At 38.5% G+C, this 12,985-nt stretch overlaps 1 long non-coding RNA gene across 2 annotated transcripts in view; it reads right to left on the bottom strand.

The window, feature by feature from the left end:
- Positions 1-339: 339 nt before the first annotated feature.
- Positions 340-12,985, bottom strand: part of LOC147366833 (uncharacterized) — a 115,598-nt gene continuing 102,952 nt past the window's right edge. For both annotated transcript variants that reach the window (XR_015169095.1, XR_015169096.1), the window contains exon 3: positions 340-1,653. This is a non-coding gene — a long non-coding RNA (uncharacterized LOC147366833). The remainder of the gene's footprint in view (positions 1,654-12,985) is intronic.

Here is a 12,985-nt window from a genome sequence, read left to right as displayed (position 1 = left end):
TACTTACTCGTCTGTGATGAATAGGGACTCAGGAGAAATTTTCAGGGACTCTTTCCTAATAACAGACATCCCTTCAGATTCTCCTACCACCTTCATTTTGCCTGGCCAATGGTTGCAAACAAACCAACAAGCAAAATCCCACTTGAATCTATATGAAGAAAAAAAATTATTGGAAAGCAAAACGCAAAAAGTTGAACATCATTTCAGATTGTAGGGAGTTGGCTGGTTTCTGGTTTTTCCTCTTTGCAGTTTCCAAATTTCTTGTGTAAGCATATATTAAACATTTTAATAAATATTTTTGACCAGAAAGGAAAGAGTGAAGAATCAACAAACACAGAGTGATCAGTAGACTAGTTTATTAAGCAGCCGTTTGCAGGTTGTTAGACAGAAACCATGCAAACCTACGCTCCAGGTTTTAGGGGAGAGTTTTAAGTGTGGCTATTCCATTCCACGTGCTTGATTAGCTCCAGTGTATATGGTTACTCTATATACCAAATGCTGTAACACATGAGGGAAAACACACACGATTCCACCTATCTGAAAATTTAGATCCTAAACCAGTTCTGTGTGCATATTAAAACGATGAAATCAAACTATGTGATGCCTACGCAGAAAGTGAGCACATTGGAAAGTGGTAAGTGAGGAAGTTATACTAAATACAGACAGCACTGTGTGGTTTTAGGCAGAGAACTCCAGTTCCCATGGAGTACTTCATGTTGGTGGAAGAGATGGCAAAGGAGTAGAGAATCCAGGGTAGGTAAAAAACAAATTAGAAATGATTAAAGACTTTACACTGAGGATGAAAGGAATGCAGCAGAGAAGGGGTGTTGGGAACAGGATCCTGGAATTAGGATGACTGTTGAGAAATTCACACGTCTTCAGCCCAGAACAAAAGAGTTGTGATCCTATAGTTCTGTTAGATAACAAAGTTACCTATGATGCAGCTAAAATCATGTTAACTTTTTTGCCAAGTTAGTGTTGTTTAATGTGAAAAATTGGATACCCTACTTAATCAAAATGTGTTTGACTGTATGTAACAGGATGTGTCACTCAAAGTGATTTGAATAACAGAAGGCTAGAGGTAAAGTGGTCTCAAGGTTGATGACTCAATAACAACAAAGATTCAGACTCTTACCGGTAGGTTTCTCTCTGCCACCTCCTGAGTGCCATGACTCCCTGCATAACTGCAATATGACCGTGACCATTCCAAATATCATATCCCTATACTCTTTGCAGACCCCATGGACTGTAGCCCACCAGGCTCCTCTGTTCATGGAATTCTCCAGGCAAGAATTCTGGAGTGGGTAGCCACTCCCTTCTCCAGGGGGTCTTCCTGACCCAGGGATTGAACCCAGGTCTCCTGCATTACAGGCAGATTCTTTCCCATCTGAGCCACCAGGGAAGCCCTGTACAACCTCCTAGAAAGTAGGAAAGAGTCATAATGGAGGTGGGCAAAGAAAGCCAGAGTAGCAAAGGATTTCTCCCCATATGTCTCTCCATCTTTATCAGAGAGAAACGTATTTCACAGAAATTCCCCAACAAACTCCTCTGTATATTCAATGGTCACCACTTGGTAAATGACCACCTCCATCAAGAAAGGTAGGAAAGCAAGTATCTGCATTTTCCGTTTCTGATGTGGGCTGTGGTCTCTACCTGCAGGAAAAAAACAGGGTAGCAGTTAGCTGTTGTATAGAGAATCAACAGTAGGCATTACAACACAGAAGGAACACACACACACACACACACAGAGCAAACACTCCTAATACTCGCCTCTATTTTATTTTATTTTTCTCCTTGCTCTTTCCAAAATATTTGTTCCTTGGCTGAAATTACAGAATAAGATAATCTCACAATTACAAAAGATAGTGTTTATTTCTTGTCCTTTGGATTTTTGTGAACTTTCCTTTTTGGTTTCAGATGCTATTACAGGAATTGTGATAACAACAACAAAACCCCCAAAAGCCAAGAATACGTGGTTTCTATGACCGTTTACCTTTTTTTCTGCAAAGTTTGAAAGCAATATTTCACAAACACTTTTGAAATCCCACAATAAATGATGAACATTTATTCATCAAGCACTGAAATAAAACTAAGCAAAAATAGAAGTTAGACAAAAATATAGTGCATATTAAAGTAGCTTCTATTAACTTACTCAGATGCCATGAACATAATTTCAAACTCCAAAGGTGAATATACATTCACAACAGTTTAATTTTTAAACAAATAAAAATGATTTCTGAATATTATTTGAAATCAAAAGCTGTCTGTCTGGAAGGGGTTAAGAATAATTAAACAGTGAAACTAAAAATGGGCAACAAATTTTTATCTGTTTTGTTTTACTTTCAAATAAAAACTAAATGCAACACAAAATAAGAAGAGCAATTTAAAATTGTCATGCATTATAATAATTGCTTTGTAATTGGAGCACTTCATCTTTTATAAGAGCTTATTACCTGTATAGTGCACTCATCTGCACAAACATTCCCGAATTCCCTAAGGTAATTAGCTTATGAAAAATTGCTGCATGGTACATCCTCCCTCTTCATTACTCCTGAGATTTTATAAAATACAAGAACTCTTACCACAGTGTTATGTTGTGAAATGTAATTAACAGAAAATATTGTATGATATCCATGTCAAACATTACTTGGGCAAAATGCAGAGACCCTAAGTATTCCTAGAGATCTAATTAAGCAAACCAAATTTATCTCACAAACCTTGACACCATAAACCTTCACCAGAGAAGACACAAAAGGCCTTGGAAAGCATTGATTCTGTTAAGCCTCTCTTAACCACACAGCTTCCCAAGACTCCATATCACACAATGAATCTATGAAATGACCCAGGAGAATTCCCTTCAGCTCCTTTTCAGTGAAGTCCTTATCTCTCTAGTCCACTAGAGCCAATCCCACTTCTCTACTGGCTCCTCTTTGTGATGTCTCTATTACTGTCTTCTTGGAAGCCATAGACCATAAGAGATCTTTCACTCATCAGTACTCCACTCAAGGCACATATGTTGCTGAATTCTATCCAGTAATTCAGAAGAAAGGAAACTTCCTTTTGCTAGACAGTGACATCATATAGTTTTCTTTCCCTTTCCTGTTCATATTGAATCCTGCCTTTGCTCTTCTATCTACTAACTGCTCCCCCAATGTCCAGAGTTTACCTGTGTGTTAAAATCTTGCACCCTTGTACTATTCTCTTAGTACTCATAACAAGAAAAGTATTTCTTTTTAAAGGGAACTATTGTTCAGCATTGCAGCATATCAACCAACAGTTCCAAAAGTCAATAGCACAAAGATCCAAGACCAAGGTAAAGGAGGGAAATGTTTTGATTCATCAAAATCAAAATTGCAATTGCTTTTCCAGTTAAGAGCAGATGTCATGAGAAGTGATTGGTTCTGAGACTAGGGTGTCTGTTAAAGCCACTATTACTTGTATCCAAAGCAGTAAGACAATAAAAATGATTTTAAAACATGATTATAATTTTCTTAGATCAATTCATTTGTTGGTCATCAACTAAGTCCTCATTATTTTGATAAATAACTAGGGTCAAGACCTAGGAAAAATAGAAAACACAATAACTGTTAAACTGAAAATATTTTCTATTCAGGAGAATTATTACCAGTGGGATCAAATCTCCATACAAAACTATAAGATCAACAAGAGGGAATAAATAAAACTTCACATAATCTACATTTATCATTATCTGAAAATGCTACACACTTCAAATTACCCATAATAAATAATACCAATTTTCAAATTTCCTCGGAGCTCCACTTTTACTACATATTTCTGAATGCAGAGAATAGAATGAGGTGGCTTGAGAGACTCCATGAGAAGGGGTGAAGAGAGTAGAGTACCTGGGATGAAAGACAGAAAAACAATCACTCTCAAAAAGATAAAATGATCATTAATTGCTAAAAGATGTGTCTTGGTATTTCACAACTACGTGAAAGGGACTTGAAAGTAAAAGGTGTTGGGGAGGGCAACTTCAGAGAAGCATTCCTTTGAAGGGAAAATCAGATAAACATAGAAAATAAGGTGACCTTTGGAGATGTAACAGTGAAGAGAAAGAAATAGAAAGGAGAAATAAAAATTAAGATTCTACAGAAATTAGGTAAATAAGATACTGTAATCATTCTTCCTACCCTTACCACCATCAGCATCATACCTTACAGAAATTTCACTACATGATACTAAGGAGGGCACTTTTGAAACTAGAAAACATGACCACAAAATACCTAGAAATGAAATCTAAAAAGCAATCCAGATTAATGCAAAGATCCTCCAAGGATAACATAAGAAAACAAAAACTGACTCTCAGTTGAAAATTCTGTCCCATGAAACATAGGAAGAAAAAACAATAACCCTCAAAGTAAATGAAAAATCCTTGAGCGATCATTTAGGGAGATGTTTTAATGTCTAGAATCAGAAATTTTAAAACTAAAAATAATGAATTGCTGGAACTCAGGAAAGAAATTTAAGGAAAAAAATTATGAAACACTGAATAAATTACTAGTTGCACAAGGGAGACTAGATTTAAATGAAAATTTAATAAAAGATATTGAGAAAAGTTTGGGAAACAAGTAAGAGAATGAAAATGAGAAAAGAGAGAACGATGACAAGAGTAAAGAAGGCAAAAAATGTCCAACATATATGTAACTGGAAAACAAAATGATGGCACGTTTGCACACGGTTAGTGGGGATGTAAACTGGTGCAGCCGCTGTGGAAAACACCATGGAGGTTTCTCCAAAACTTAAAACAGAACTACCGTATGAGCCAGCAATTCTACTCCTGGATTCACATCTGATAAAACCAAAAACATTAACTCAAAAAGACACCTGCACCCTGATGTTCTTAGCAGTGTTATTTACAATTGCCACGTTATAAAAGCAACTTGTGTCTATCAACAGATTAATGGATAAAGAAAATGTGAATACACACACACAACACACACACGATGGGATACTACTCAGACATAAAAAAGAATGAAATTCTGTCATTTGCAGCTGGGTGGTCTGGGAAGGCATTATGCCTTCCAAGTGAAATGAATCAGACAGAGAAAGACAAATCCTGTATGATATTGCTTGTTTGTGAAATCTAAAAAATACAAAAAAGGAAAAATAAAAAAAACCTAGTGAATATAACAAAACAAGCAGATTCACAGATATGGAGAACAAACTAGTGATTACCAGTGGGGAGAGGTCAGATTGAAGAGGGGAGGGGCAATATAGGGGCAGAGGATTAATACATACTCTAAAATACAGGGAAAATAGCCAATATTTGGTAATAATTATAAATGGAGTATAACCTTTAAAACTGTAAATCAATATATTGTACAACTGTAACATATAATATACATCAAGTATATGTTAAGGAAAAATACTGGAAAAAATGCTGTATCATGGAAGTGAATATTTAAACTATAACCAAGTAAAATGTTCCAGAAATAAAAGAGCATTTGACTCTATATGTTGCAAAGGCCTACCTTATGTTGGGAAAAACTGAGATAGAACTATTCTGACCAACCACTAGACCTAACCTTTAAAAAACAAAGAAAAAAATCACCAGGAACTTCAGGCAAATGAACAAATTACCTATAAGGACCACAAAGTCCTTAATCTGATACCAGAGTTTACAAGATCTATTTTAAAAATACATCCATAGTGAAGTTGAATTTTCAAGAAATTCTGAGGAGAAAGTGCAAGTCAAGAATTTTATGCCTATCCAAGTTTTGCTTCAACTAAAAATTATAGAAAAAAATTTTTGAACATCAGTAACTCAGGAAATATACACATGAGTCATTTCTAAAGAATCTACTAGAGCAATGTTTCTTAACTTTTTATTTCCCATTATTGCCCCCAAAGGAGTCTTTTAAATTATGCCTGCACACACACACCCACAATTATGAAATGTTAACATCTCACATACACTGTATATCTGTTTATGTATCATTGTTTTGTTTTGTTTTTTTCAAGATTATATATCTAAGAAATTTTCACCCGAGCCCCAAGAACCAACTTTTACTCTCTTGGATGTACTGAAGAACAAACTATTCTTTAATCAGGAGATAAATGAAAAACTTTGGAAAAGTACTGATGAAGCATGTATTTCATTGTAGAGTTAGAACTAAAGTAAATGGTAGGGACATGGGTTGAAAAATAGTATTTAAACATCTTGTATTCTGACAAAGTATAAAGAATATTAACCACCTCCCACCAAAAAAAAAAGGAAAATGAAAAAGGAAAGAGAAATGGTAAAGTCAAATAATATCAATTTATTACTGTATAGGTAAGAGGTTGATGTCAACAGATATCTATTTAATATAGGCAAGCCAGAGAATAAAAGAATAAGCAATATATATTTATAAACCACATATGAGATTCCAGACTGGAGGAGAAAAAAACACTATGGAGGACAGTACTGGAACAAAATTGGCATATGTTCAGTAGAATAAAGCACTGTATGAGTGTCAATCTTCCTGAATTTGAGAACTGTATTTTGGTTATCAGTTCAGTTCAGTCGCTCAGTGGTGTCCAACTCTTTGTGACCCCATGAACTGCAGCATGCCAGGCCTCCCTGTCCAGATTTCGGTTATATCTGAGGTTACTGATATTTTTCCTGGCAATCATGATTCCAGCTTGTGCTTCATCTACCCTGGTATTTCGCAGAGATCAAATTTCCAACATCTATTGGATCATCGAAAAAACAAAAGAGTTCCAGAAAAACATCTACTGGGCTGGAAGAAGCACAAGCTGGAATCAAGATTGCCAGGAGAAATATCAATAATCTCAGATATGCAGATGACCCCACCCTTATGGCAGAAAGTGAAGAAGAACCAAAGAGACTCTTGATGAAAGTGAAAGAGGAGAGTAAAAAAGTTGGCTTAAAACTCAACGTTCAGAAAATTAAAATCATGGTATCCAGCCCCATCACTTCATGGCAAATAGATGGGGAAACAGTGGAAACAGTGGCAGACTTTATTTTTGGGGGCTCCAGAATCACTGCAGATGGTGACTGCAGCCATGAAATTAAAAGACACTTGTTCCTTGGAAGGAAAGCTATGAATAACCCAGACAGTATATTAAAAAGCAGAGACATTACTTTGTCAACAAAGGCCCATCTAGTCAAAGCTATGGTTTTTCCAGTAGTCATGTATGGATGTGAGAGTTGGACCATAAATAAAGCTGAGCACCGAAGAATTGATGCTTTTGAACTGTGGTGTTGGAGAAGACTCTTGAGAGTCCCTTGGACTCCAAGGAGATCCAACCAGTCCATTCTAAAGGAGATCAGTCCTGGGTGTTCTTTGGAAGGACTGATGCTGAAGCTGAAATTCCAGTACTTTGGCCACCCGATGCGAAGAACCAGTTCATTGGAAAAGACCCTGATGCTGGGAAAGTTTGAAGGCTGGAGGAGAAGGGGATGACAGAGAATGAAATGGTTGGATGGCATCACTAACTCAATGGACATAAGTTTGAGTGAACTCCGGGAGTTGGTGATGGACAGGGAAGCCTGGCATGCTGCAGTCCATGGGGTCACAAAGAGTTGGACACAACTGAGCGACTGAACTGAACTGCTTTATTGACTACGCCAAAGCCTTTGATTGTGTGGATCACAACAAACTGTGGAAAATTCTTAAAGAGATGGGAATACCAGACTACCTGACCTCCCTCCTGTGAAATCTATATGCAGGTCAAGAAGCAACAGTTAGAATTGGACGTGGAATGACAAACTGGTTCCAAATTGGGAAAGGAGTATGTTAAGGCTGCATATTGTCAACCTGCTTATTTAACTTATATGCAGAGTGATGGCTACACAACATTATAAAGCAATCCTAAAGGGGATTTGACATGGAGGATTTGGAAGGGCAGAAAGTGAGAGCCCATTGAGCATGAAAAGCCGAGAGGACTTGACAAGTTGCATGCTTCCATGAAGCAACATGGCACTAGGGACATTTTTGTTCTTACCTTAAAGGCACTTCAGTAAAATCTTTTCCTTCTAGAGTAAAGCCTCAGTGAAGCTCAGGTGGGTCAGGTGATCAAATAAGCAGCTTAAAAATGGAGTAAGGAGCCTTCTGTGTTACTCACTCAGTTGTGTCTGATTCTTTGCAGTCCCATGGACTGTAGCCCACCAGGCTCTTCTGTTCATCAATTCTCCAGACAAGAATACTGGAGTGAGTGGCCATTCCCTTCTCCACGGGATCATTCCTACACAGGATCGAACCTGGGTCTCCTTATTGCAGGCAAATTCTTTATCATCTGGGCCACCAGGGAAGCCTCCAACAAGACTTCTATTCTTCTCCAAATAAGCCATTTTTCTGAGTAAAGTGATGTCTTCTGATTTAATTAATTTTAAGTTAAAGTTAAGTGATTTATGATTTACAAACTTCTAGCTGCAATTTTAGTTAGGTGAGTCAGATGGTAAATCAAACCACAGAGAAAGAACCCAAGAGCCTGAGGATCAATCAGAGACCATTCTAACTGAAATTTTAAGTATAAAAAGAGAGGTCAGCAAAGGTTTGGGAGAGTAGTAAGAAAGCTCTTGCAAGAACAGTCATTAAAATAACTTTGTGTAATCTCCCCCACTAGAAATAAACTCTGGAAGGATCTGGAAACAGCAGTGTCTTGGGAACACAGTGTACTATCTTGCAGATGAAAAATGCCAGCCATAGACACTGTTGGACATGCATAAATTTTATTTCCAGGAATTCAGCCAGCGATACAAAGGAGAGAGTTAGTTGATATTGATGACTATGACTCTTAGGTCTATTTTGAATATAAACATCCATCTCCATGCCTATTCTTCTCTCACTAGTTTGAAAAAATGGCTAGTCTTGATCTATAACATACTGAAATTGAAAGATGAAAAACCAACTTGCAAAATCTGTAAATACACACTTAATAATGTAACACTTAAAGTTCTGGAAAATATACAGTCAACTTTTAATAGTTACTTACAGTGGGAGGTGTGTGGGGAGGATGGTGAAGCAGGGGAAAGTAGAATTTCCCTACTATTTATTGTTCCTCATGTGTTTTTCTCCCCTTGTGTGCTTTAACAGTAGCAATTATTTATCTATGTACTAGGTGGGTTTCCCTGGTGGCTCAGACAGTAAAGAATCCGCCTACAACACGGACTTCCCAACTGGGTTGGGAATATCTCCTGGAGAAGGAAATGGCAACCCACTCCAGTATTCTTGCCTGGAGAATCCCAAGGACAGAGGAGCCTGTCGGGCTACAGTCCATGCGGTTGCAAAGTGTTGGACATGACCGAGCAACTAACACTGTGTGCTAGGCACTCTTCTAAGAGTACATTAGATGCATTAACTCATATAATACTCGCCTAAACCTCATGAAGTAGGGACTATCATTATCCCCATTTTGTAAATAGGAAAACTGAGGACCAAGATTAGCAACTTGCTCAAGGTCACACCTCTGGTATGTCAAAGAGCTAAGGTTCAAACACAGGTAGATTTGCTCTACTATACTGTACCTTCAAGCACCCAACCATCGGATACTCAGAAAAGAAGCAAAATTATAATTCATGTAAGGAGTATGACACTTAGAAGGAACTATTGCTATCTAGACCATAAATTTGTGAGTCCTCCTGCCCAGAACCATTATCATCCATGTAGGAGTTGCTGTTGAATTTCTTGGTCTCGTCACAATTGCCTGAGCCTAATTGGAGAAGGAAATGGCAACCCACTCCAGCGTTCTTGCCTTGAGAATCCCAGGGACGGGGGAGCCTGGTGGGTTGCCGTCTATGGGGGCGCACAGAGTCGGACACGACTGAAGCGACTCAGCAGCAGCAGGGTCAGAATGGGTAGGGCTGGTGACTCAAGCTGTCCAATCAGAATTGCCCTTCTGAATTTCTTCAGCTAGACCTGGAGGGGCGTAGAGATCCCCATTCAGTGGTGGGAGCTATGGGCTATGAGGCTCCAAAGGGCTGGAGCAGCCATATTTCCCATCCTTTGGCGGACACACAGTAAGTGAGAAACAAGGCAGCGAGTAAACAGAGAAACATCGGAGACGGAGAACTTCAGCCAGGGATCGTCTACATCTTGAGCTACGGTGGCCCCCAAGGCCAGGGGGCAGGTCTGCCCTGCCATAGCCTGCCTGTTCCACTCCTCTGTCACTCCCGAGGGACCTCCCATCAACCTTACATTCCCTTTCTTGTTTACGCAATTTGATCTGGGTTTTAAATGTTTTTGCCTCTACTAGTTTGATCTGGTTATTGCATGTGGCAACAATAAATCATATTTATCAAGGGGAAAAGGAATCATTTTGATATTTTTGCTCTAAGGGCCCAGAATTTCAACTTTTGGTGCTAAAAGAATTTCATGCAGTAGCTCCAGAGAACAAAGAAAAATGTAGTCACTTGAAAGAAATAAATTTACTACTTAAAAAATTCATTGATTCACAAAAATTTATAGTTTTGAGCCTAGTTATTTCTACTGTATGTCTCCATAGAAAATATTAGACGAACTGGTATTTATTTTTACTCATTTCTTTGAAGTGCTTTAGTTTTTTCACTTATTCTTCATAATATGGGCCTTTCGTCAAATATATGTGTGTATTTGTTCTTTATTTTCATAAGACTTTTTATATAAACTTAAAAAAATACCTTATCAAACTTTATTTTCTGGCTTCTAAAATAGTCACCAAAAGTTCTGCTGGTATTGTATTTACTTCACCTATTTCTCTGCTCACCGTCTTTAGAAGGAAATATTCATTTCCTTTCTATAAATTATTTCTCCCCAAGGAGCTACTTTGTCTTCTCTGAAGCAACAGAACAATACCTACTCTAAAGACTCAGATCAGAGCAGCTAAAAAGGTACAAATGACCCTCTTTCCTGAGGAGCAGGACTTCAGGAAGAGGTGTCGTCGCTGGTTATGCAATCTGACCAAGTCTTGAGAGGAAGTGTGTGACGTGTTTGGAACCTACAACATGAGGCTGGGGAACCAAATTCTAACCTGTAGTAGCTCAAGTGAATAATAAATTAATTAAATATATTCTAAAATAAAGGTAAAATATGCAAGACAAGAAAACTAGTATTTATTGAGTGCCTATTATGCCATATGGGCTTCCCAGGTACCTCAATGGTAAAGAATCTGCCTGCCCATGCAGGAGACACAAATTCGATCCCTGGGCTGGGAGAATCCCCTGGAGGAGTACATGGCAACCCACTCCACTATTCTTGCCTGAAAATCATGTGGACAGAGGAACCTGGCAGGCTACAGTCCACGGGGTCGCAAAGAGTTGTATACCACCAAGCGTGCATGCATTATGCCATATATGGTATACGATGTGTGATTTCAACAAATACTCAGAATAACTCTAAAAGCAAGAAATAAGCACCCCTCCTTTGAAGATGAGGGAAGCTGAGTTACAAAGAAATTACATATATTGCCCAAGCAGACATCCTCAGTAAGTGGAGAGCCAGAATTTGAACCCCTATCTGTAGGCCTCCAGAGTCCCTGCTTTTCCCACTTTATCACACTACCTTTAAGCGAGCCATTATTCTACTTCATCCATTCTAAGAGTTACTCTACATTTGACAGCATCCAATATGCAAGAATTTGGATTGATAAGATTCTATTTATTCCTTTAATATAAGCTTAAATATTTTCAGTCTTAAAGGTACAGGTAAAAAGGTGATGATTTGAACACATCATGATGAGCCTATATCCACAAATAAAATCACACTGGTTTTCCTAAGCCGATCTTGCCAAGACAAAGTGTTTCTTTAAAGGCAATAAGTCATTGCAAGGGTCCTGCAGCCCATCAGCTGTAACTGTCCTCGAGCGTGAGACTGCTGTCTGCCTCCCCACTGCAGCCTGCAAAGGGCTTTATTATTACCAGCCGAGAGCCACGGCAGCTGAAGGGCACATTGTCGCTACAGTTTGCTCTCCCACATGTCAACATATTCTGAGAGCTAGTGACATCTGATTTTGGCTCTTTGCTGCCTTCTGTTCCTCTGGCTTTGACAGATTTTAATGAGACAAATGCTAGCTGTGGGTTTCCTGTCTCTGTATTCTTCTACCACCTTACCCCTCAGAAACTCACTTTCTGCTGCTGTCTTTGGCAAAACGGCAAATTCAACATGACAAACTACTGATAAGGAGAAGTAGACTTGTGCCCGGAGGGTAAACTTAGCAGAGCTTTCCCACTGCATCGACACTGACCCCTGCCTTTACCTCTTCAGTACTGGCAACCAGACCTGCTCCTGACACTCAGGGATGTCAACATCCAGTGACTTGTGAGAGAGCAACACCTGATGCTTCTAGGACTCTGATGGAATAGAAATGCTAGGATATGTGTTGGGAATTGTGTTTGGCTCAGGTTCTTAAGCAAGTTGATAGATTAGTGGTTTCTTAAGGAAACTTGGTTGAGTCAGCCCAAATACCTAGGAGGATGCTCAGAATAATGACCATTTATTGAGGATTAGTTACATGTCAGTTATTTTGTGTATTTTTTTTAATCTGTGATTTAAGCTTTTTTAAATTTTAAATGTATTTATTTTTTAATTGAGGGCTTCCCTGGTGGCTCAGACAGTAAAGAATCTGCCTGAAATGTGGGAGACCTGGAAGGATAACTGCCTTACAGAATTGTGTTGTTTTTCTGCCAAACATCAATAAGAATCAGCCATAGGTATATTGTGTATATTTTCTTAATTATCCTCAGGGTTGAACTATCAACACACTCCTATGACACTCAAAGACCAGCTTTCAGGTTGGACAGACTTGTATCTAAAGTCATATTTCTATCACTTGAGGAGATTCCTTCAGTTGGAAAAGTTTCTTTCCATATGGCTGACCTTCATCTAGGTGAACTGAATTATTGTGACCACCTCTTCCCTAATCTGCTACCAGGTTTCCTAATATCACAATTTAGACGCTCAAAGTTTGGGGGCAGCTGGAAGAAAGAGGAGGTCCTAGAAATCCTGAGTAGGTGGGGCAAGACTCTTGGCACACACAAGGTTTA

This window comes from Bos grunniens, chromosome 8, assembly GCF_055505025.1.
Source record: "Bos grunniens cultivar Pamir isolate PY7600 chromosome 8, Bosgru_T2T1.0, whole genome shotgun sequence".
Lineage (NCBI taxonomy): Eukaryota > Metazoa > Chordata > Mammalia > Artiodactyla > Bovidae > Bos > Bos grunniens.
This window is presented reverse-complemented; position numbering and strand designations above follow the sequence as displayed.